The sequence below is a fragment of the Vicugna pacos genome, chromosome X (assembly GCF_048564905.1).
Source record: "Vicugna pacos chromosome X, VicPac4, whole genome shotgun sequence".
Classification (NCBI taxonomy): domain Eukaryota; kingdom Metazoa; phylum Chordata; class Mammalia; order Artiodactyla; family Camelidae; genus Vicugna; species Vicugna pacos.
In genome coordinates, this window is record NC_133023.1 from 18,959,937 (window position 1) to 18,985,629 (window position 25,693).

Here is a 25,693-nt window from a genome sequence, read left to right on the forward strand (position 1 = left end):
AAAGGATGTAGATGAAGACCTGTTCCAGGAAGGGAACTATCACCATAGATAACTATAGTCTAATATTAACTAGCTGTGGTAGACAGGGAGGAACCTAGCAAAGTCTGTAAAAATTCCTCTGTGTCCCATTGTCTCTGTATGGCCCAGCAAACATGTGTTTACCAAACATTTACTTTTCCATCTCCGTATCAATTGCCCTCCTCCCTTGGATGTCCCAAACCACTACCCCCAACATCCTCTTTTGTCTTTAGCTGGAGGTGGTATTTAAGGTGAGGGCTTCAGCAATTTTGGCGAGTTACTCAGTTCTCCTGGGTCTCTCCCATGCATCCATGTTAATAAACTGTTAATAATATCTATAAATGTTAATATCAATAAAATGTTAATAAACTTTTGTTTCATTTTCTCCTGTTAATCTGTCTCATGTCAATTTAATTCTTAGACCAGCCAGAAGAACCTGGAAGGGTAGAGGGAAATTTTTTCCTCCTCAACACTAACTATTTCATCAATGATAAACCTTGCCAGTAGAGGGTACTGGAGGAATAGTACAAGGCATAGAAGAGGAAGTGCTTCTCCTGCTGTTTGCAAGGTGCTTTATCTTTTGCTCTCATTATATGGCTGCTAGTGGTGTATGAGGGACCCAGTGGTGCTCACCACCCATGGAATTTCCCCAGTAGCAAGGCAGATGGCTTCTTGCTCATCGTAGTGGACTACTGGCTGTGAACCAGCTCTGCCTATGGCATCCCAGTGATCTTCCCTACCATCCAGTGGGCCACAGTCAGACCCTCTCCAATGGGATCAAAATCTCAGTCTTAGATGAAAATGGGGGCTCTTTCAAGTTTGTTCCTTTCTTGGATAATCTCCCTCAGTCTTAGGGGCAGTAGCTGCTCCTGACATTTGCTATCCCTGTTTTCTTTAGTGTTCTCTTTTACCCCATTAGTAGTTCACCAAATTTTACTAGTTAACAGTTCTTTATAATGAATTTTCCCTGTTCAAATTCCTGACTTGGTTTCTGTCTCCTGAGTAGAATGATGGATTCTTTTAAATTTATGGCTAACTTAGACCCTCAAGTAGTCTCCCAAGTGAACGGCTGTGATTGGCTTTGTTGGGGTGAGGGGGTGGATAGAGTAGGGGGAAGGGCACCTGGCCAGCGGCGGGCACAGAGGTTTCTGACTGTGTGAGGGGCTCAGGTGTTTTGGCTGGCTACGTGGGTGTGATATGAGCAAGACTAACTGGCATGGGGAGCAAATGGGACCCAGCATTCTTGAGAACTCTTCCCTCAGGATTCTATTCTGGAGATGTGGCTGGAAGAGGAGATTACTTGCACTACTTGAGATGTCATGGACTTAAAATAATAAGGAGGAAGAGCCTTCTTGATTACTCTCTAAAAGAAAATGGACTGTATTAGCAAGTCCAGATGGGGTCAAGGCCTCTGGTTAAATCCTGAGAAGCACCCAGAGCAGCTATGGTATTCCATCTGCTCTTGCTCATAAGCAACTGGTTGCCTTGTTGATGGCCACAAAAAGAGATGCTCAACGGCCCTGAAGGATTTTATCCTTCTAATGAGCAGACAAACAACAGATATTTATATAATACTATTTAAACATTATAAGATGCAACATTTTAGGAAATGGTTTGTAGAAACGGTACATATTGATTGTGAATATAAGTAATTTGTATTATGGGTTTGTTTTCCTTGGTGTATGCACTCTCATCCCTGGGGATGTGGATGAGCAAAGTATTATGTTACACTGCCTTGCCCCTGCTGGCAGTGACACAGGTGCAGAACTGTGGGCATGATGAATCAAACGCCAATTGCATCACTGCCACCTGTGCTCAGCTCCAATTGCCGTCAGTGGAGGAAATAGAATTCATTAGTTTTCTTTCAGGGCACATGCAAACACACAGGTTTGAAAGAATGTATAATGGTAGTGAGGAGAAATGGGCGAAGCCCAACCTTTTAATTTCCCTGAGCAGCTCTGGCAACAGATGAACTGATAAGCCTTTGGATGCACTGTTTTTGTCAGTAGATGTTTGAGAAGATGGCATGCCTGTGGCAAAATGCTCGGTGGATAACTGATCACAATTTTTTACTCACTTTCAGAGCTACTGAGAAAATAATACTGATTTGTTAGAGACTCCAAAATGCTATAAGTGCTCACAGAAAATAGAATCAGATACTCAAATGACTATTTTAAGGATTCAGATAAAAATGAAATACGTGAAAGTGACTTTTCCTGACTTACGTGATGAGTTATCTAGTATGATGAGTTCAGAGCCTTTATTTCATATCTATTTTCATTTTGGCATTGGCTGAGCTAATGCCATTTGACAGTAAGTGTGGGGCTCTGGTGTGATGACAGAGCACTGCATCTGGAGGAAAATGAAGTCTCTCTTGAAAAAAATTAATCCTCTCAGGGTTTCTGAGATGGATGGGGTCTGGGAGCAAGCCTAACCCAAGTTCGAACTTCATGTTTCCCAAACTAGATTGATCGTGGGGATTTTGACTGGAATTCTGTGATGGGACCCAGGAATTTGTGTTTGTAACAAGCACCCAAGTTGTAAATCTGATTCTGCCAGTTTGAAAAACATCATTCTTGTGTGTATATTCAAAAGTAAAGTTTATTTTTAATGCACTTTAATGCACTTGTCCAGCCAGATTTAGGTTGGCATGATTCACCTATGTAAATATATTTTTTAAGGTTTGGGAACACTGGTCTCAGAACTTGGGAGAAAACATTAAAAACAGCAACAACAAAAACCAACTCCCTGTATTGAATTGAGCAGCTGAAAGGCAAACACCTGGTCTTTTCTTCCCAATTATGCTGCTTGGGCTGGTAGATTGTTTCAGATGAAATGTATTCACATAAAAAAAAATCATCCTTCTTGCTCCTTCATAATCTATATACTTCTTCTTTTCCCTTTAAAACATAACATTTATTGCCTTTCTCTAATTACAAAAATAATTCATGCTTAATGTCAAAAATCCCAAAGAAAACACAAAACAAAAATCTCTTAATTTCACCATCCAGACATAACCTTGCTATATGTTTTCTAAAGACGCAGTGATATGTGCTTCTTGAGGCTTATAATTACGTTACATCATGACCACTTTGTGAGAAAAAGTAATTGTAATTTAAAATAGGAATGTTAAAGGTAACCTATAGAAAGTAGAATTTCACTCCTACTGTATTTACATATCTTAAGAAATGCTGATATATCCAACTGCCAGCTGCCCTTAGAATTCTAAGAGAATCTGTATTTTTAGAATTTATACTCTCTTCTGTTCTAAAGTTGTCATACCTTAGATAGGTTTTTTATTCTCTAAAGAGTTTTTTAACCTTTATGTATCTGTCATTCATTCATTTATCCATTTATTATATAATTGTTGAGTGTTTATTATGAGGATGCAGCGTTTAACAAGACTGATAAGGTCCCTGCCTTCAGTGAGCTTATTTTCTGGAGTAAGGGAAATAAATAATAAAAAAGTAAACAAATTAAGACATTTTCAGAGTCTTTGGATTGAGGATCAAGGAAAGTAACTCTGAAGAGTTGACATCAGCGGTGACACCTAAATGATTAAAAGAGTCCCAGCCTTGAGAAAATGAGAGGTTCTCTTTCTCCACAACTTCAGCAGAATGTGTTATGGAGTGGTTTTGGTTAATTTGGTTTGGTTAATTTGCTAGATGATAGTGTATATTTAATTTACTTTTTTCTTGGTTTGAGTAAAGTTAAATATCTTGAGATAGATTCAAGGTCTATTTTTATATATTTTTCAGTGAACTGTCTCTTATCTTTTGCTCATTTTTTTTCCCCATTGAGTTTTTAGTCTCTTTTTACCTCTTTTTAAAAAACTTTAAATAATAAGGGCTTATTTCTCATTCACACTATTTGTCTCTCAAGGGTTGGAGTTCTACTGCACATTGTCCTCACTTCTGAAATATACAATCTGGTATTGTTAATATGGGCACCGTGTTGCATAGCAGATCTCTAGAGCTTATTCATCTTGTAGAACTGAAACTTTATACCCATTGAACAGAAACTCTCCAAATATTTCCCCCCTCTCCACAGCCCCTGGCAAACACCATTCTACTCTCTATTTTTATGAGTTTGACTTTTTTAGATTTCACATGTAAGTGAGATCATACAGTATGTGTCTTTCTGTGTCTGGCTGTTTCACTTATCATGATGTCCCCTAGGGTCATCCATGTTGCTGCAGATGGTGGAATTTCCTTCCTTTTTTTCTCTCTGTTTTCTTTCTTTTTTTTTCTTAAGTTGAAGTATAGTCAGTTTACAATGTTGCATCAATTTCTGGTGTACAGCATAATGTTTCAGTCATACATATGCATATGTGTATTCCTTTTCATATTCTTTTTCATTATAGGTTACTACAAGATATTGAATATAGTTCCCTGTGCTATACAGTAGAAACTTGTTGTTTTTCTATTGTATATATAGTAGTTAGTATCTGCAAATCCTGAACTCCCAATTTATCCCTTTCCACCCTCATTCCCCGCTGGTAACCATAAGTTTGTTTTTGCTGTGAATCTGTTTGTGTTTTGTAAATAAGTTCATTTGTGTCTTTTTTTTTTAAGATTCCACATATAAGTGATATCTATGGTATTTTTCTTTCTCTTTTTTGCTTATTTCACTTAGAATGATGATCTCCAGGTCCATCCATGATGCTGCAAATGGCATTATTTTATTCTTTTTAATGGCTGAATAGTATTCCATTGTATGGATATACTACAGCTTTTTTTATCCAGTCATCTGTCGATGGACATTTAGGTTGTTTCCATGTCTTGGCTATTGTATATAGTGCTGCTGTGAACATTGAGGTCCATGTATCTTTTCGACAGAATTTCCTTCTTTTTAAAGGCTGAATAATATTCCATTATATTTTTGATATATATATCACATTTGCTTTATCCATTCATCTGTTGACACTCAAGTTGTTTCCATATCTTGGCTACAATGAATAATGCTGCAATGAACATAAGAGTACAGACATCTCTTCAAGAAATTGATTTAATTTCCTTTGGATATATACCCAGAAGTGGGATTGCTAGATAATATGGTAGTTATAATTTTAATTTTTTGATGAGCCCCCATACTGTTTTACATAGTGGCTGTATCAATTTAGATTCTGACCAACAGTGCACAAGGGTTCTTTCTTCCCCAAATCCTTGCCAACACTTGTTATCTTTTGTCTTTTTTGGTAATTGCCATTTTAACTGGTGTGAGGTGACATACCATTGTGGTTGCATTTTCCCGATGATTAGTGATGGTTAGCATCTTTTCACACACATCTTGGACATTTGTATGTCTTCTTTGGAGAAATATCTATTCAAGTATTTTGCCCATTTAAAAAATTAGATTATTTGATTTTTTGCTATTGACTTGTAGGAGCTCCTTATGTATTTGGATATCCCCCTCTTATCAGATATGTAGTTTGTAAATATTTTCTCCAGTTCCTTAGGTTGCCTTTTCACTCTGGTATTTGTGCTTTAAAGAAAATACCACCTCTCCCAGTCTTCATGGAATTGCCTTATACAGGAGGAGACCATCACCAGTCATTCCAACCAGAGATTCTGGGGGCCTCTCAAACCTTTATGCTGGTCCATACTGCCATCTTTGTTCTTAGTGACCCCCATGTGTTTAGAATATGTTGGGTCCCATCAGCGTTCCAAGACAGGGAGACAGAAGCCAGTCTATTGGGTAGCCCCTGAAAAGTTATAACTTTGAATGTGCCGTCCAGCTTTTTCCTTTTTAGGGACAAGCTGAGGTGTGTTGTATTGTTTTTGTTTGTCCGTGTCCTCTGTGCTGAGCTCGGAGGAGGGGCTATGGTGACTGGTAGTGTACTAGTTCAAACCACAGTCTTTGGTCTGACTGGACTCCAGGCATCTAGCATATGCCAGGTACTGTCAGTGCTCTGAGACTGGTCAGACAGAAACCAGTCTCTTAGGGAGCCCATGGAAAAGCTGACTTGTTGGATGTGTCGTCCAACTCTTTCTTTCAGCAGAGAGCGAACCTAGGAGCTGGAAGTTTCCTTCAATCATATGGACCTGGCCAAGGGTAGGGATCATGGTGAAAGAGTCTCTCCTATTTTCCTGCTGGTTTCAGTATGGCTGGTTTTGCACTTGCCTGGAGTGCAGGAGCCTCTTAACTAGTTTCTGTATTTTTCACAAAGGGTTTTTATTCAGGTACTGTTGTTGAATCAGTCTGTTTGTTGGTAGAGGGATGGCCCAGGGCTTCCTAGTCCACCATCTTGCTAATGTTACCCTTGAACATTCTCCCTTGACTTTTAAGAGCTCTTTTTTTTTTTTTAACATTTTTTATTGATTTATAATCATTTTACAATGTTGTGTCAAATTCCAGTGTTCAGCACAATTTTTCAGTCATTCATGGACATATACACACTCATTGTCACATTTTTTTTCTGAGTTATCATAACATTTTGTGTATATTTACCTGTGCTATACAGTGTAATCTTGTTTATCTATTCTACAATTTTGAAATCGCAGTCTATCCCTTTCCACCCTCCACCCCCCTGGCAGCCACAAATCTGTATTCTCTGTCTGTGAGTCTATTTCTGTTCTGTATTTATGCTTTGTTTTTGTTTGTTTGTTTGTTTGTTTTTTTGTTTTTTAGATTCCACATATGAGCGATCTCATATGGTATTTTTCTTTCTCTTTCTGGCTTACTTCACTTAGAATGGCATTCTCCAGGAGCATCCATGTTGCTGCAAATGGCATTATGTTGTCGGTTTTTATGGCTGAGTAGTATTCCATTGTATAAATATACCACCTCTTCTTTATCCAGTCACCTGTTGATGGACATTTAGGCTGTTTCCATGTTTTGGCTATTGTAAATAGTGCTGCTATGAACATTGGGGTGCAGGTTTCATCCTGAAGTAGATTTCCTTCTGGATACAAGCCCAGGAGTGGGATTCCTGGGTCATATGGTAAGTCTATTCCTAGTCTTTTGAGGAATCTCCACACTGTTTTCCATAGTGGCTGCACCAAACTGCATTCCCACCAGCAGTGTAGGAGGGTTCCCCTTTCTCCACAGCCTCTCCAGCATGTGTCATTTGTGGATTTTTGAATGACAGCCATTCTGACTGGTGTGAGGTGATACCTCATTGTACTTTTGATTTGCATTTCTCTGATAATTAGTGATATTGAGCATTTTTTCATGTGCTTTTTGATCATTTGTATGTCTTCCTTGGAGAATTGCTTGTTTAGGTCTTCTGCCCATTTTTGGATTGGGTTGTTTATTTTTTTCTTATTGAGTTGTATGAGCTGCTTATATATTCTGGAGATCAAGCCTTTGTCGGTTTCACTTGCAAAAATTTTCTCCCATTCCGTAGGTTTTCTTCTTGTTTTACTTCTGGTTTCCTTTGCTGTGCAGAAGCTTGTAAGTTTCATCAGGTCCCATTTGTTTATTCTTGCTTTTATTTCTTCTAGGAGAAAATTTTTGAAATGTATGTCAGATAATGTTTTGCCTATGTTTTCCTCTAGGAGGTTTATTGTATCTTGTCTTATGTTTAAGTCTTTGATCCATTTTGAGTTGATTTTTGTATATGGTGTAAGGGTGTGTTCTAGCTTCATTGTTTTACATGCTGCTGTCCAGTTTCCCCAACACCATTTGCTGAAGAGACTGTCTTTATTCCATTGTATATTCTTGCCTCCTTTGTCGAAGATTAGTTGACCAAAGGTTTGTGGGTTCATTTCTGGGCTCTCTATTCTGTTCCATTGGTCCATATGTCTGTTTTGGTACCAATACCATGCTGTCTTGATAACTGTAGCTCTATAGTATTGTCTGAAGTCTGGGAGAGTTATTCCTCCAGCCTCTTTCTTTCTCTTCAGTAATGCTTTAGCAATTCTAGGTCTTTGATGGTTCCATATAAATTTTATTATGATTTGTTCTAGTTCTGTGAAATATGTCCTGGGTAATTGGATAGGGATTGCATTAAATCTGTAGATTGCCTTGGGCAGTGTGACCATTTTAACAATATTGATTCTTCCAATCCAAGAGCATGGAATATCTTTCCATTTTTTAAAGTCTTCTTTAATTTCCTTCATCAATGGTTTATAGTTTTCTGTGTATAATTCTTTCACCTCCTTGGTTAGATTTATTCCCAGATATTTTATTACTTTGGGTGCTATTTTAAAGGGGATTGTTTCTTTACTTTCTTTTTCTGTTGATTCATCATTAGTGTAAAGAAATGCAACTGATTTTTGAACGTTAATTTTGTAACCTGCTACCTTGCTGAATTCTTCAATCAGCTCTAGTAGCTTTTGTGTGGACCTTTTAGGATTTTCTATATATAGTAACATGTCATCAGCATATAAGGACACTTTTACCTCTTCTTTTCCAATTCGGATCCCTTTTATTTCTTTCTCTTGCCTGACTGCTGTGGCTAGGACTTCCAGGACTATGTTGAATAGGAGTGGTGATAGTGGGCATCCTTGTCTTGTCCCAGATTTTAGTGGGAAGCTTGAGTTTTTCACCGTTGAGTACTATGCTGGCTGTAGGTTTGTCATATATAGCTTTTATTATGTTGAGATATGTTCCCTCTATACCCACTTTGGCGAGAGTTTTTATCATAAATGGGTGTTGAATTTTATCAAATGCTTTTTCTGCATCGATTGAGATGATCATGTGGTTTTTGTCCTTTCTCTTGTTGATGTGATGTATTACATTGATTGATTTGCGTATGTTGAACCAGCCTTGTGTCCCTGGGATGAACCCTACTTGGTCATGATGTATAATCTTTTTTATGTGTTGTTGGATTCTATTTGCTAAAATTTTGGTGAGGATTTTGGCGTCTATGTTCATCAGTGATATTGGCCTATAATTCTCTTTTTTGGTAGTGTCTTTGCCTGGTTTTGGTATCAGGGTGATGGTGGCTTCATAGAATGAGTTTGGGAGTATTCCCTCCTTTTCAATTGCCTGGAAGAGTTTGAGAAGGACTGGTATGAGTTCTTCTTTGTATGTTTGGTAGAATTCCCCGGTGAAGCCGTCCGGTCCTGGACTTTTATTTGTAGGGAGGTTTTTAATTGCTATTTCTATTTCCTTTCTAGTGATCGGATTGTTCAAGTGTTTAGTTTCTTCTTGATTCAGTTTTGGTGGACAGTATATTTCCAGAAACTTGTCCATCTCCTCTAGGTTATCCAGTTTGGTTCCATGTAGTTTTTCATAATATTCTCGTATGTTATTATGTATTTCTATTTTGTTTGTTGTAATTTCTCCATTTTCCTTTCTTATTTTGCTAATTTGTGCTCTCTCTTTTTTCTTCTTTGTGAGTTTGGCCAGAGGTTTGTCGATTTTATTTACTTTTTCAAAAAAACAGCTTTTGGTTTGGTTGATGTTTTCTATGGTCTTGTTAATCTCTATTGTATTTAATTCCTCTCTGATCTTTATTATTTCCTTCCTTCTGCTGCTTTTTGGGGCTTTTTGTTGTTCTTTTTCTAATTGATTCAGGTGGTGGGTTAACTTGTTTATTTGAGATTGTTCTTCTTTTTTGAGGAAGGCCTGTATCGCTATAAACTTCCCTCTTAGCACTGCCTTTGCTGTGTCCCATAGGTTTTGAGTGGTTGTGTAAGAGCTCTTTATATATTAGTGATACTAGTTCCATTCTATGATTTGCATTACAAGTCTGTTCTCCCAGTTTATCACTTGTTTTACTTGGCTTGTGATGTTTTTTGCCAGGAAAATTTTAGAAAAATTTTACATAATATTTATCAACTTTACTTCTTTTATTGCATCTAGATTTTGAGTACCTAGTTTGAAAACCTTTCTTGACCCTCAGGTTTTAGAGGAATTCATGCATATTTTTCCTAATATTTGTTTTTTGTCTAATATTTTATTTTTAACTTTCAAATATCTGATTAATTTGGGGTTTATTTTTGTGTAAGGTATGAGGTATGGATCTACTTTTATCTTTTTCCAAATGACTACCCAGCTATTCCAGCATCATTTATTAATAAGTTTGTCTTTGACCCAGTGAAATGAGATACCATCTTCATCATAATTTATGTTTTCATATATACTCAGATCTATTTCTGTACTTTCCATTCTACAAACTGGTCTGTCTGTTTAAGCACTAGTATCAAAATTACAGAGGCTTTACAATCTGTTTTAATATCTGGTAAGCCTCGTCCTCCCTTACAGCTTTACCATTTCAGGGTAAACACTACTCTAATCCACATGGAGTCTCCTTCAGTGTTTTTTTTTTTAATTTATTATTTTTTAAATTGAAGTATAGTTGATTTATAATGTGTTAGTTTCTGATGTACAGCAGAGTGATTCAGTTTTATATATATACACACACACACACACACACACACACACTTTTTCAGATTCTTTTCCATTATATGTTACTACAAGATATTGAATATAGTTCCCTCTGTGCTATACAGTAGGTCCATGTTGTTTATCTATTTAATATATAGTAGTGTCTATCTGTTAATCCCAAACTCATAATTTAACCTCCCCACCTTTCCCCTTTAGTAACCATAGTTTGTTTTCGATGTCTGTGAGTCTGTTTCTGGTTTGTAGATAAGTTCATTTGTATCATTTTTTTTTAAAAAGATTCCATATATAAGTGATATCATATGATATTTGTCTTTCTTTTTCTGACTTACTTTGCTTAATATGATAATCTCTAGGTTCATCCACATTGCTGTAAATGACATTATTTTATTCTTTTTGGTGACTGGGTAATATTCCATGGTATATCTATATCTGTATACATATAGACATACACACACACACATACCACATCTTCTTTATGCATTGATCTTTTGATGGACACTTAGGTTGCTTCCATGTCTTGTCTGTTGTAAATAGTGCTAGTTTGAGCATTGAGGTGCATGTATCTTTTTGATTTAGAATTTTCTCCAGGTATATGCCCAGGAGTGAGTTTGCTGGATCATATGGTAACTAAGTTTTTAGTTTTTTTAAGGAACCTCCATACTGTTCTTCATAGTGGCTGCACAAATGTACTTTCCTATGAACAGTATAGGAAGGTCCCTTTTTCTCCACATCCTCTCCAGTATTTATTCTTTGTAGACTTTTTAATGATGGCTATTCTGACTGGTGTGAGGTGAATTCCCCGTTGTAGTTTTGATTTCCATTTCTCTAATAATTAGCAATATTGAGCATCTTTTCATGTGTCTGTTGGCCACCTGTATGTCTTCTTTGGAGGAATGTCTATTTACATCTTCTGCCCATTTTTTGACTGGGTTGTTTGTTTTTTGATATTAAGCTGTATGAGTTATTTGGATATTTTGGAAATTAATCTTGTCAGTTGCATTGTTTGCAAATGTCTTCTCCCATTCTGTAGGTTGTCTTTTCCTTTTGTTTATGGTTTCCTTTGCTGTGCAGTAGCCATTAAGTTTAATTATGTCCCATTTGTTTATTTTTGCTTTTATTTCCATTACTCTAGGAGCTGGTTCAAAAAAATATTGCTACAGTTTATGTCAATGAGTGTTCTGCCTATATTTTCCTCTAGGAGTTTTAGAGTATTCAGTCTTACATTTAGGTCTTTAATCCATTTTGATTTTATTTTTGTATATGGTGTTAGAGAATATTCTGAGAAAATTAGACAGCTACATCTCCCAGGTTTTTTTTTTATATAATTAGTGTGCACTTTGTCATTTTGAGAATGATTTCAACTCAGTATTAGGTCCTTTGTTGTCTTCTCCTGCACAGGTTTTCTGGGTCACTCTAGGTTCTGCTAATGCTTGAAGAGAGAGCTTGGAAGATAGCTCTACTGGAAATTGCGATTTATTTTTCTATTTACAGATAATTTGATTAAAAAATTTTTTGTCTTCTAGTTATGATAAGAGTATGGAACTTTTGTGATTTTTAATTTTTTTCTTGTTGATCTGTGCAGTGTTTTGGAGAATATGCAAAAAAAAAAATCTTGTTTAGGTAGTTACCATTCCTTCACTGTATTGCCGTTCTTTTGAAACAGAAAGTTCAGCTTACATCAGAAATACTATTGTTCTCATAGAAAAGGCTCCTTTCAATATTCTAAAATGCTTTAACTTTTTCCTACCCTGGTCAGAACAGTACCTGGTAGGAAGACAGAGTAGAAAATTGGGATCTAAGACCAATACAAAAGTTATTATAATTTCCCAGAAATGCATTAATTTGTCAAAAATTGAGTAATAGTAGTAAGTTTTTCCTATGATAGGATTAGCATCTTCTAGCCGGCCTTTTAATAATACCAATTTTTATATACTTTCAAAGAGCTTTGGTATCAATTGAATTATTTATTTGTGATTTAGGTATTAGTCTTACAGGCCTCCTGGCTATTACTTAGTATGAAAACAACGTGTGTAACTCAGGCACTGTCACTCTGTTCTTAGAGGCTTGTTTGCAGCCCCTGTAAACATTAGTTAGAAATTATTTACCCTGCTTTATTACTACTGTGCCTTTAACATGTATTTTTAGATGAGAAAAATAATTGCTTGAACTATACATTGTCTGGGGGAAAATGACTTAATATCTAGTTGTCTTTGGGAGTTTGAAAATAATGGAAGCTATTGGCGTCCTAGTCCTTTAAAATTGTACTTTACTGTCATTAAAAACAGTATTTTTTGTGACATTACTCTGATATTTTTTCTTATTAGAATATCATTAGAAAGACTAATTGCTTTCCTAAAGGATTAGTTTGATGAGATTATATCCTTGATGTGATGAACTTGCAGCTTTTTAAAAAACCAAATTAACCTTTTTTTCCCAGTAAAAGGTAAAATATTTATTCAGTCTATATATAACATATATTCAAAATATATAAAGCAAAATTGACAGAATAACAGAACTAGATAAATCCACAATAACAGTGGGAGAATTTGTTTTAATTTTTTAATCAAGACTTTACTTTTTTAGAGCAGTTTTAGGTTCATAGCAAAATTGAGGGGAAGGTACAGAGATTTCTCTTATTCCCCTTGTCCCCACACATGTATAATCTCCCGTTATCAACATCTGTTGCTTCACAACCTTCTCAGGAACTTCCCAGGAATAATCTGAAACTGCCCTCATGCATGGAGGGCAAGGAGAGACTGAAGAAAGAGGCAAACCACTTTGGGTTGGTAGGTGACAGCTTTAATAAACAAAGGAAATTTACGAGGCTTGTCCTGGGCAACCACAAGATAAATAGATTTCCTCACCCACCCGCCGGAATCTTAAAACTATAGAGGCCTTACCTGGGTTCAGTCCTGTATCCAGATAGCCTCAACATCACGTTTCTGTTTTAAGGCTGTATCCTTGGAACAGCTTCTGCGATTGGGAATGGCAAGCAGAATGCACATTCCAAGGAAAAGGGAGAGGATGGGGAGCCTCCAATTGCCTGGATCTAGCTCTTGGGTCAACTGGTGGTCACATCTTCTTGATTATGTCCTCCAACAATATCCTCCATCCGAACGGTGCATTTGTTACAGTTGATGAACCCACGTTGACACATTATAATCACCCAAAGTTCACAGTTTACATGACTGTTCACTCTCGGTGTTGTACATTCAGTGGATTTGGGGAAATGTATAATGACATGTATCCATCATTATGGTATTACATAGAGTATTTTCATTGCCTTAAAAATCCTCTGTGCTCTGTCTATTCATTACTCTCCTCCACTCCTCCCCACCAACCCCTGGCAACCACTGGTCTTTTTACTATCTTCATAGTTCTACTTTTTTGAGGATATCATACGACATGTAGTCTTTTCAGAGTGGCTTGTTTCACTTAGTAATATGCATTCAAGTTTCCTCCATGTTTTTTTATGGCCTGATATCTATTTAACACTGAATAATATATTCCATTGTTTGGTTGTACTATGGTTTATTTATCCATTCACCTACTGAAGGACATCTTGGCTGCTTCTAAGTTTTGACAATTATGAATAAAGCTGCTATAAATATCCATGCACAGGTTTTGTATAGACATAATTTTTCAACTCCTTTGGGTGAATACCAAGGAGTGTAATTGCTGAATTATATGATAAGTGTGTGTTTAGTTTTGTAAGAAACTGCCTAACTGCTTTCCAAATTTCACTGGTTCGTTGTTGGTATATAGGAAAGCAATTGATTTTTTTTTTATTAAAGTATAGTCAATTTACGGTGTTGTGTCAATTTCTGGTGTACAGCACAGTTTCAGTCATACGTTTACATACATATATTTCTCTTCGTATCCTTTTTCATTATAGATTATCCTACAACCTTGCTATGATTACTTGTTAGTTCCAGGAGTTTATTTTTGTTGTTGTTCTTTCAAATTTTCTACATAGGCAATCATCATTTGTTAAGAATGACAATTTTATGTCCTCTTTCTAATCTGTATAGCTTTTCTTTTCTTTTCTTCCCTTATTTCATTAGCAAGGACTTCCAGTACAATGTTGAAAAGGAATGGTAAGAGGGGACATCCTTGCTTTATCCCTGATTTTAGTGGGAAAGCTTGAAGTTTCTCACCATTAAGTATGATGTTAGCTGTAGGTATTTTGTATAGTTTTTATTAAATTGAAAAAGTTTCCCTCTATTCTTAGTTTATGGAAAGTTCTTTTTTTTTAAGTGATGAGTTGGTATTGGATTTTGTTAAATGCTTTTTGGCATCTATTGATATGATCATATGATTTTTCTTTTTTTCGTCTGTTGATGTGGTAAATTACTTTAATTGATTTTCAAAAAATAATTTCTCAAATCTAACAAATATATATCTTAGTATGCCATAGGTTGGCTTAAAGAGGAAAAATGTACTTCTCCCTTTCCATTATTTCTCAGGAGAAACCCAAAACAATGAAATATATCCTAAAACTCCTGGGAGACTTAAGCTCCTTTCCCCGGGCATATTCCACTTACACCCGTTAAAGAACTGATAGGTATTACACGGTTAGGACAATTGTAGCACTTTATCAAATTGCCAGATGCTCAGTAATCCTTTTTGTCCCCATTAGGCAACAATGGATACAAAATAAAAGGATGCCTGTTGGTGTCCTTATAGCTGTGTCTGAATTGGAAGGCACCAGCACTCATCATTTCAGACACTGGGTGAACCAGAGGATCTCTGACATTTGTCATGATGCTAGCTGGATATAAGTACTTGGATCATCCTGGAGACTCTGCTGCCCAGCCCAGAGTTTCTGTTTAGGCAGTTCCTTCTCCTGTTATATTTGTAAGCTCCAGATTATTTATAAAGCTGTGATATAAGAATTAAAACCCAAGAATCAAAAGGTCCTCCAGTATTATTTCTGAAGTTGTAAGACAAGGTACAAGAAGGAAGTGTTTGTAAACTTAGCAGTATATTATTTCAGCTTTAGTACATGTAAATGCACAATATGCTAGGTGCTTTTTCAGGCCAATAATTAATTATCCAGTGACCCAGTTATAAAAAATCATTCATGACAAAACGGTAAGGCCCCTTACCATTGTGAAGTTTGGTTTGTTTTTCAAATTCAAATAGAGTTGTAGACCCACATCCTGAAGGTGATAAAAAAGGAATTATTCCATTCCATTTTTATTAGATTTTACTGTATGGAATGTAACTGTAAAGAAATAAGATGTTTAAAAATATTCTAGGTCTCAGACATCCAAATAACTTTATTGTTATTTGGGAAATAACTGGGAAAAGATACTTATTACATGGATGTTACCATTGCTCAAATGTTTTTGAAAATCCTTTTCTGGAATTTCCTTGAAGTTGGTTAATGTGTCATGCAAGAAACTAGTGAAAGAATATACTGATACATCAAACTAAAGCACAATTTTCCCATCTTTAGAAGAAAAATATAGTCACCTGAAAGAATTTTGTATTTTAAGCATAAGTATAAGTTGAAAGTAGTAAAATCAGATTAGCTAGAAGTCTCTGTTTTGAACTAATTTCTAGAGGTATCGGTATAAATTAATGAAAGGTATAACTTGTTGCCATTTTAAAAAACATGAAAATTGAGGATACTGATGTATTCTGGACATAGGACAAAATCAGCAATCTATGTTTTAATTTAAAGAAGAATCAGTTTTTGTCTTGGCTCATACATAATTGCCTTGTGTGTTAGTGTATACTCAAAGGTTTCTCGAATCAATTAATCTTAAGAAGTTAAGAATTCACTTGTAGTCTTGTTGATATTATAAATTTGCTTAGTAAGACTCTCTTTTTGTAATCAGTACTAAGTGATACTTCAGCTCAGCTCCTGCCCAAATGATTAAAAATACAGAATGTGGGCTAGATGATACAAATTTTTCTGGTTATATATTCTTATTTCAGTTTGAAGATTCTTCCATATATTTACTTTCTACTGTGTATCTACCTATATATCTCTATCTATGTATAAATAACCATATAACTATATAACATATGTAATGAAACCTATATAATATATATAATGTAATATACAGGTATATGTAATATACAATCTATTATCTCTCTTTCTCTCTCTCTTTCTCTAGTTCTGGGAATGTGCAGAAGTTACCAAATGGTGGTCGTTAGTCCAGATTTGCTTTCGTTTGTTCTGTAGAATGTTGGCTTACATTGTATTTTAAATTTGAATTATTTACAAATCAGATTTTAAAATTCAGCTTTCTGGCTTCCCTTGACCAGTCAGAAAGTCTGGCAGTACTGTCCTCCTAACAACAACAAATCAAGTAGGACTGAGGGCAGCTGCGCCTGCAGTGTGGGCCTTGTGCCTTGTCATTCACCGCAGTCCCCACCACTTCCTGTACCTTCCTGACACACAGGCCTAGGGGCGGTTGTCATTTCTCATCTAATACCGGGCCTGAGTTTGAAATCCTTGATCTAAGTCCTACTGAGGATTTCGATTTTAACCTTCAGGTCAGTGGAGAGGGTTTTAAGCAGGAGGGTGACAAGGGCGTGAGATCATGGAGATTTGACTGGCTTATTTTGGGGACATTATTCGGCTCCTGTAAGGATACGTGTTTGTTTGCACACAGTTGCTCTTTTCACGCTAGAGGTAATGGGTATTTGCTGTCTGGCAGGTTGGTGATTTTCCCCCTTCATTTTTTGCTCAGAGAGGAGTCACAGTGTCTCTGATTGCTCTTAACAAACCTGTTTTGGGTTTTTGTCTACTGAGTGTGCTTTTCTGGTCTCCTGGGGCTGTGCCACATTGTGCAAAACTGTGGTGTTGGACCCCTATGGCCGTATAAACACCAGAGCTGGGTTCAGGGAACCCCTCAGATTGCCAACAAGTATGAATTGAATGACGATACAGTTCATAATGCCTTCCTTGCTGTTCTCCTGCATGGCCAAGCATCCCAGCTTTTTAGACCCAGCCATTAAACAGTAAAGTGACAAAAATAAAATTAATATGGCAGAATGCCAGTCTTGCTTTTGCTAGAACTAAATGATGCAAATGCCCTTAATTAGATTCAATTCCATATGCTTAGAGAGTAAATTCTTCTTCTAAAAAGACAAAATACTAATGTCTTGCACTGATGAAGGACCTTTCATCTGGGAGTTTCCCACATGGTTTACAAGCCAATATGGCAGAGTATAAGCAAAGCAAAGACAACTTCAAGCACAATGGAATGTAACAGCTGCTTAATGGTCTATGACAAAACAGTAGGGCAGGAACTACAAAGAGCTACTGAAAACATCATTAATGGTTATCCTGAATAGAAAGTATTATTTAAAGCGTAAAGTTACATTTTAAGAAAAGTAAGTGGAGAGTGAGAGCTACCTGTTTGAAGTTCCAGGGACAGAACAAGAAGTCGTCTTCCAATGTGCGAAGATGTTGTTACACTTGATCTCTGAAGGTGTTAGAGAGTTTATCTTGATGTCTTTAAAGAATGGTGTGGGGCAGGGGTGGAAGAGTGAGAGAAGGGGAGGACTAAGACATCTCATGCCTCAACATGCCAGTCCTTACGATGACAATGCTAGATACATGCTGTAGAGATGAGAAAACTGAAGCTCAGAGAAAGTGAGGAATTTATCCAAGTTGCTCAAGTGTTTGGGAATGTGGCTCTTTGTCTTGGGAGTGTGACTTACTGTTCCAAAGTTGTTCTTGTCATTCTTGCAGAGGCTCCAGAGTCCCAGTGCAGATAGTTTCTGGCCTCCATATGCGGACGGATGGAGGTTCTAGACTACTACCTGTGCGTTCTCACCCACGAGCAGTATTAGCTTAGCTAGTACCCTCTTCTTGCCTCCTCGCCCTGTCCCAGAATGTCTGTTATAAAAGCATCTCCTTTTACCCTTATAAGGCAACCAGCAAGTTTATTCTGCTTTCCTTACAGTCTCCCCTTCTTCCTCCAGTTTTGATAGCTGTTTTATATCTGCATTGCCAGAGCATATAGCAATTACATATCACCCTTATCCTCATGACAAGAAGAAAATTTAATAGACTCATGGACATAGAAAACAAACTGTGGTTACCAAAGGGGAAAGGTGGGGAGGGATAAATTAGGAGTTTGGGATTAACAGATACACACTACTGTATATACAATAGAAAAACAAGGACCTACTGTGTAGCACAGGGAACTATATTCAGTTTCTTGTAATGAGCTGTAATGGAAAAGAAACTGAAAAAAAATGTATGTGTATAACTGAATCACTTTGTCGTACACCTGAAACTAACGTTGTAAATCAACTGACTACACTCCAGTAAAAAAAAAAGAATTAAAAAAAAAAAGCTTAATATTGCTGTGCCCCCATTCTTCCTGCCTGAGACTGCCTTGTTTCCTTTTTTCTTAAGAACTGGATGTCTGTACATAGAAGGCTATTTATCATAATAATGTGATGAATCATGATCCTCAGACACATAAACACTTCAATGGATCAACCTGAAGATTCATTTAAAGATGTGGATTTTGTAAAATGTTTTTGATAGTTTCTTCTTTTTTTCATTTCCTGCTTTATCATCCTGAAGTAACATGTCAGGATGCATCAGTGAATTGATTCTGCATTGTATTTGTGTGTTGTTTCATGAAGTGAAGTTTATCTTGTGTGATTATGTTCGGTTGTCATTATTTTTTATTGAGGGGAGATGTCATCTCTCACATATGTTTATCTTGGGTTTGCCTAGTTCTCTGCCAAGTGGTATGAAGGGATATAATACATTGTCTTGAGAGGATTACAGTCTAGTTGTGGAGAAAGAATAGATGCTTGGAGCTGCAGATTTAGTACCATAGGGCTTAGACGTTAATTACACACTGTCATATCATCTCTAATCATCTTGTGGGTGTTGGAGGTAGTTTATGAACTGGAGAATCACTGAAGTATTTGTGGAAGTCTTGTTGTGGAACTGTGATTTAGATAACTTAGGAAAAGAGATGAAAATTCTAGGATAAAAGAATGAAAAAGAAAACACACAGGGATAAATATGTGTTTGTGGAGGGAGCAAGTGAGGAAGTCATGGCAGAAGGGGTAGAGACAGGATTTGAGAACCTGGATTTCGTAAAGAGTTTAAATGCAAGTTCAATGGAAAAGAGGTGAGGAGAAGAGAGAGGAGGTTGGATTGGAAGGAAGCATTTTGTCGTTTAGGATTGTAGGGGAACAGTGATTTGTATTGAAGTAGTCCAATTACAAGCTCGCATATCCTTTGTGGCTAACTCACAGATTTACCTCCTTTACAATATAAGAGATTAAGCTCTGCATTTTCCCTCTTTCTGAATGGTGTTTATGTTTGAGTGTACATTGATAGATGTTCATTTTACCTCCCCAGATAAATTTAAGGATTGTATTTTCCATATTAACTGTAATAGGCTATTGTTGAAATTTGATTCAGAAAACTGATTTAGAGGTCACCTGGCCCAATACCTGTTGTAATGGCCCCCGACCTCCACCCAGAATGCCATCCCTCCCAGAGCTTCTGCGTTCTTTTGATTATTAAGGCCTCCACCTGTGACTTTCCTCAAAGGAATAGCCTTGGGCTCCTGGAACTACTTTGCCCAGGCACAGAGAGCTGGAAGTGCCTGGGAGTTCAGCGTTACCCTCCCTCGCCCTAGCCCTATCCCTTGATCAAGGAACCTTGGCCAGTGACTGACAGGTGTGAAGATGAAAGTCCCCCTCCTTTGACTCAAGTAGGGGCAGTGTTGAGGCTTTATTGGTGTGGTCCAGAGCTCTCCTGACCTAGAGCTTGATAGTTTTTTTTTTTTTTCGTTTTCTGCTTTATCATCCTGAAGTAACACATCAGAATGTATCGGTAAACTGATTCTGCATTATATTTGTGTGTTTGGGTTTTTAAAGTGAAGTTTACCTTGTGTGATTATGTTTGGTCGTCATTGTTTTTATCAAGGAGAGATGTCATCTCTCACATAGGTTTGTCTTGGATTTGCCAAGATCTCTGTCAAGTGGTGTTAAGGGATACAATACATTGTCCTGGGAGGATTACAGTCTAGTTGAGAAGAAAGAATAGATGCCTGTAGCAGCCAGAACCCAGACCACATGGTAGGCGCCACATCATTATTACCTAGAAATTCTTATCAGATTTTTCTCCTTTATCTTTTTTCTGTCTAATCACAATATTCAAATTTTGCTTTTTCTCTGCCTTACTAAACCCAGGAGCACGTTGGTTTCTGGGGGAAAAGAAGGCTGAGACTCTCAACATCAGCACAGTTGACTGTAACTCCCCTGCTTTTTCACTCCAGTGCCTGTCTTCAGTTGGCCTGCTGTCACTTGGTCCCAAGGCCTGCAGGTTTACCCTCACTAGAGAACAAGTCTCTGAGCTTTTGAAGAAATAAGGAGAGGACCAGTGGCCTGACTGTGCTGAGTAGGGGAGGGTATCTGGGAGTGTAACTGACTACTTCTTTTTTTAAACATGGTTTTATTGAGATATAATTCACCTACTTAAAATATTACATTCAGGTTTTTTTTTTTTCTGAATTCACAGAGTTGTACAACCACCAGCACAACACATTTCAGAACACTTTTAGGAAATAAAATCCCCATTAGCAGCCACTCCTCATTCTCCCTCACCCTCCCAGCCCCAGGTAACCACTAATTCATTTTCTGTCTCCATGGATTTGCCTGTTCTGAACATTTCTTATAAATGGAGTCATACAATATGTGATCTTTTGTGACCAATTTCATTCACTTGGGATAGTGTTTTCAAGGTTCATCCATGTTGGAGCATGTATCGGGACTTCATTCCTTTTTATGACCAAATAACACTCCACTGTATGGATGTATCACATCTTGTTTTTTCCTTCATCAGTTGATGGACATTTGGGTTGTTCCCACTTTGGGGGCTATTATGCATAATGATGCTGTCAGCATTCATGTACATGTTGTGTGGACGTGTTTTCATTTCTCTTTAGAGTACAACTGCCGAGTCATGCGATAACCCTGTGTTTAGCCATTTGAGGGTCTATCACATTGTCTTCCAAAGCATCTGTATTGTTTTCCATTGGCAGTGGATGAGGTTTTCAATTTTTAACTACTTTTTTTAAAAATATTTTTTATTGATTTATAATCATTTTACAATGTTGTGTCAAATTCCAGTGTTCAGCACAATTTTTCAGTTATACGTGAACATATATATATTCATTGTCACATTTTTTCTCTGTGAGCTACCATAAGATTTTGTGTATATTTCCCTGTGCTATACAGTATAATCTTGTTTATCTATTCTACAATTCTGAAATCCCATCTATCCCTTCCCACCCTCCGCCCCCTTGCAACCACAAGTTTGTATTCTATGTCTATGAGTCTATTTCTGTTTTGTATTTATGCTTTGTATTTTGTTGTTGTTGTTTTTGTTTTTGTTTTTGTTTTTTAGATTCCACATATGAGCGATCTCATATGGTATTTTTCTTTCTCTTTCTGGCTTACTTCACTTAGAATGACATTCTCCAGGAGCATCCATGTTGCTGCAAATGGCATTATGTTGTCGGTTTTTATGGCTGAGTAGTATTCCATTGTATAAATATACCACCTCTTCTTTATCCAGTCACCTGTTGATGGACATTTAGGCTGTTTCCATGTTTTGGCTATTGTAAATAGTGCTGCTATGAACATTGGAGTGCAGGTGTCATCCTGAAGTAGGGTTCCTTCTGGATACAAGCCCAGGAGTGGGATTCCTGGGTCATATGGTAAGTCTATTCCTAGTCTTTTGAGGAATCTCCACACTGTTTTCCATAGTGGCTGCACCAAACTGCATTCCCACCAGCAGTGTAGGAGGGTTCCCCTTTCTCCACAGCCTCTCCAGCATTTGTCATTTGTGGATTTTTGAATGACAGCCATTCTGACTGGTGTGAGGTGATACCTCATTGTAGTTTTGATTTGCATTTCTCTGATAATTAGTGATATTGAGCGTTTTTTCATGTGCTTTTTGATCATTTGTATGTCTTCCTTGGAGAATTGCTTGTTTAGGTCTTCTGTCCATTTTTGGATTGGGTTGTTTATTTTTTTCTTATTGAGTCGTATGAGCTGCTTATATATTCTGGAGATCAAGCCTTTGTCGGTTTCACTTGCAAAAATTTTCTCCCATTCCGTAGGTTTTCTTCTTGTTTTACTTCTGGTTTCCTTTGCTGTGCAGAAGCTTGTAAGTTTCATTAGGTCCCATTTGTTTATTCTTGCTTTTATTTCTTCTAGGAGAAAATTTTTGAGATGTATGTCAGATAATGTTTTGCCTATGTTTTCCTCTAGGAGGTTTATTGTATCTTGTCTTATGTTTAAGTCTTTGATCCATTTTGAGTTGATTTTTGTGTGTGGTGTAAGGGTGTGTTCTAGCTTCATTGTTTTACATGCTGCTGTCCAGTTTTCCCAACACCATTTGCTGAAGAGACTGTCTTTATTCCATCGTATATTCTTCTTAAATAGACTTTCAAGCCATGTTTAAGCCCTCCCCTCCCCGCCACCTTTCCTGTCACTGCCTGAGGCATCTGGGGATCTGTGGTGTATCAGCGTTTCTCACTGCAGGCTTGGCACGCGGATATATCAGTTTGTGCTCATCTGTTGGCTTTCCCTTCCCCCAAATTTTGTGCTCTTGTCTTTTTCCCATTCTCTTTTTTCCTTGTATATGTGCGTGTTTTTCTTCTTTATCTATTTGCTCTCATTTCAGTGAGGTTTCAGGATGTATTAGAGGTAAGTGCATATGTTCAACCTATCAGTTTAAACTGGACATCCCTTCAGTTTCTTCTCTTTCTTTTAAATTCATATAAATTTTAATAGATCTGATTAAAAGCAACATTTAGAATATAATCTCATCTTAAGGCAGTGTCTATCAGTCTCTCTTTTCCTGTGTATGTTGCCCTATCCCTTTCTCTAAACTATATATATATCTACCCATCTCTTCATCCCATTTCTACAGGTATAGAGAGAAATTTGACATATTGTTCACCTAATATTAGCACTGTTTATTTCTATTTGATGTGATTTGGGGTAATTCTTTACTTCCTAATACTTTTCTGTATTGCTTTTTTAGAAAAAATAAGCATGGATACATTTTATTAAAATGATAAAATGATTTTGCACAAAAACCTCCAAAATTTGATGTCATGGAAATTAAAGGAGTACGATGCCTCAAAGAGGGCATAAATAACAACATCAAATAGAGTAGAGGAGTTGGAGAGGATAAACACTGAAAAAGGATCGTAATTCCTTCAATTGCAAGCTCTGCATCTATGTTTTCAATTGGCAACTTTAATTTTGATCTCAGAGGGAATCAGATATATACTACACATATACCATTGATGCTTAAAAATAATAAATAACAAGATACTTATTGGTGTCTTTAGAGACTCATGTGCAATTGTCTCTGAGGTTAATGAAAACTGTATTTATAAAAATGAAGCCATTATTTGGCCTTTTTTTATCAGAATAGCATAAAAAATAACAGAAGAGAAAATTATTTTACATAAAAATTGTTTATTATTTATTGAACAGTCTGTATGACAGATGCCAATATGAACGTGTGCATCTTGGACATACCATGTGAATAGGTGAGTGTTTCTTGGGAGGAAAAATCCAACATCACCTACTCAGGAAACTTTCTGTCTCGAGGGCAGGGTGAAATGAAGCACAATAGAAGAAGGAAACAAGGAGGAGGGTGTGGCTCAGTGGTAGAGTGCATGCTTAGAAGGCACAAGGTCCTGGTTCAATCTCCAATGTCTCCATTTTTTTAAAAAAGGGAAACAAATGAGAACAGATTGGGCTTGTGTGAGATCACACCTCCTAGTTCTTAATCCTGGGCTTAGGCAAGCAAAATAACTGTTACCTCCAAGATGAAAGTCAAAGGTAGGAATTCATTTCCATGTACATAGGTTTGAAATCCAAATCCCAATATTGCTTACCCTGAGTGTGAGCAGACCTACTCCCCTCCTCTCTATTGCCTTCTACTTTTCTTTATTTGCTTCTAATTGTGGGCTTTGTTACCACCTTTTCCTCCAATTCTAATTCTAATTCTAATTATTTTCTACGTATCAGTGAAGTAAGTTGTCATATATAATAGTACAGAAAGGGTGGTCCAGGAACCACCAGCATCAACTTCACTTGGGATCTTTAAGAAAAGCTTATTGTTGGGCCCCACCCCAGACCTACTGAATCAGAATCTCTGAGGTGAGGTCCAGGAATATGAATGTTTATTAGTTCTCAGGTGAGAACCAACAGTCTACAAGGTATCATTGAGATAGCTGGTGAAAATCTCTTTCTGAATAGTGTTGGGAGACAATTCTCCATGGATCTGTTATTTTTGCACATCTTGTGAGCAGAGGCACGACTGGCCTTTGTTCTGGACTCTTTTTGTCTAGGATGTTTGTATGGCAGATAGAGATCACAACACCCTGGAGTAGAAGGCAGATTTACTTACTGTCTAGTATGATAAAAAGAGTTTCTCCCAACGGGGCAAAGGACAGGCATGCTGATTATAAAAGATTCAGGTTCCCTAAGCTTGGAGTTCCTCAGCTGTAATACATATCCACTGCAGGTGAACATCCACCAGGCCTCCTCTGTGTCACCCTATGGGATGTGTGGTGTAAGAAGAATTGACACAAACATGCTACTCATGCTGCTGGCTGGGATATAAGTAGTAAAGTCTTTTGTCTCTGATCCAGAAATCTCTTGTCCTCTGCCAGCATCTATGAAACTGTGGCAGGTTACTTTGTCAACTTGCAAGTGGGGTAAAAATCTCACATCTTTTCCAGTTCTTGATAAATAGTGTTGTTTGTTTGTTTGTTTGTTTTACTAATATAATGTGGTACAAGGCATTTTTTTTTTTGGTTTGTTTTAGGAAGCCTTTGCTTTAGGCTATGATATTGAATCTCTAGACATTCCCTATTGAAATATAAGATTATCTGGGAAATATAACATTAACTATCAGTGTCAATCCATTTTATCAGATGAACTAGCAGGTCTTGAGAAAATAAAAGGTGGTTTTGAAGAGTCGAGAAATAGACATATCTTGAAAAGAGGTACATTGGAGATGGTCAGCCTCAAAGCAATGCCCTATAGTGGAAAAGGCCCAGAAGATAGACTTCTGTGCTCTGAAATTTTGCCTGGAGTCTGTTCTGCCAGCATCCATCTCAGCTGGACACAATGCACACTGATTTCCTATAATTCCCTTCCTCATTCACAGTGAACCAAGGGCATCTGCTGGCAATGCTGTGGATTCTGATGTTTGCAAACAGCAAGTAAACATCATCCATTGTCTGGGCTTTTTGGAATGGAAGTTGTTATAACATGGGCAGTAAGAAGGTTTACCATGCAATGAGAGAAGTAGAAGGGAAAAGAGTTAATAGAACAGAGA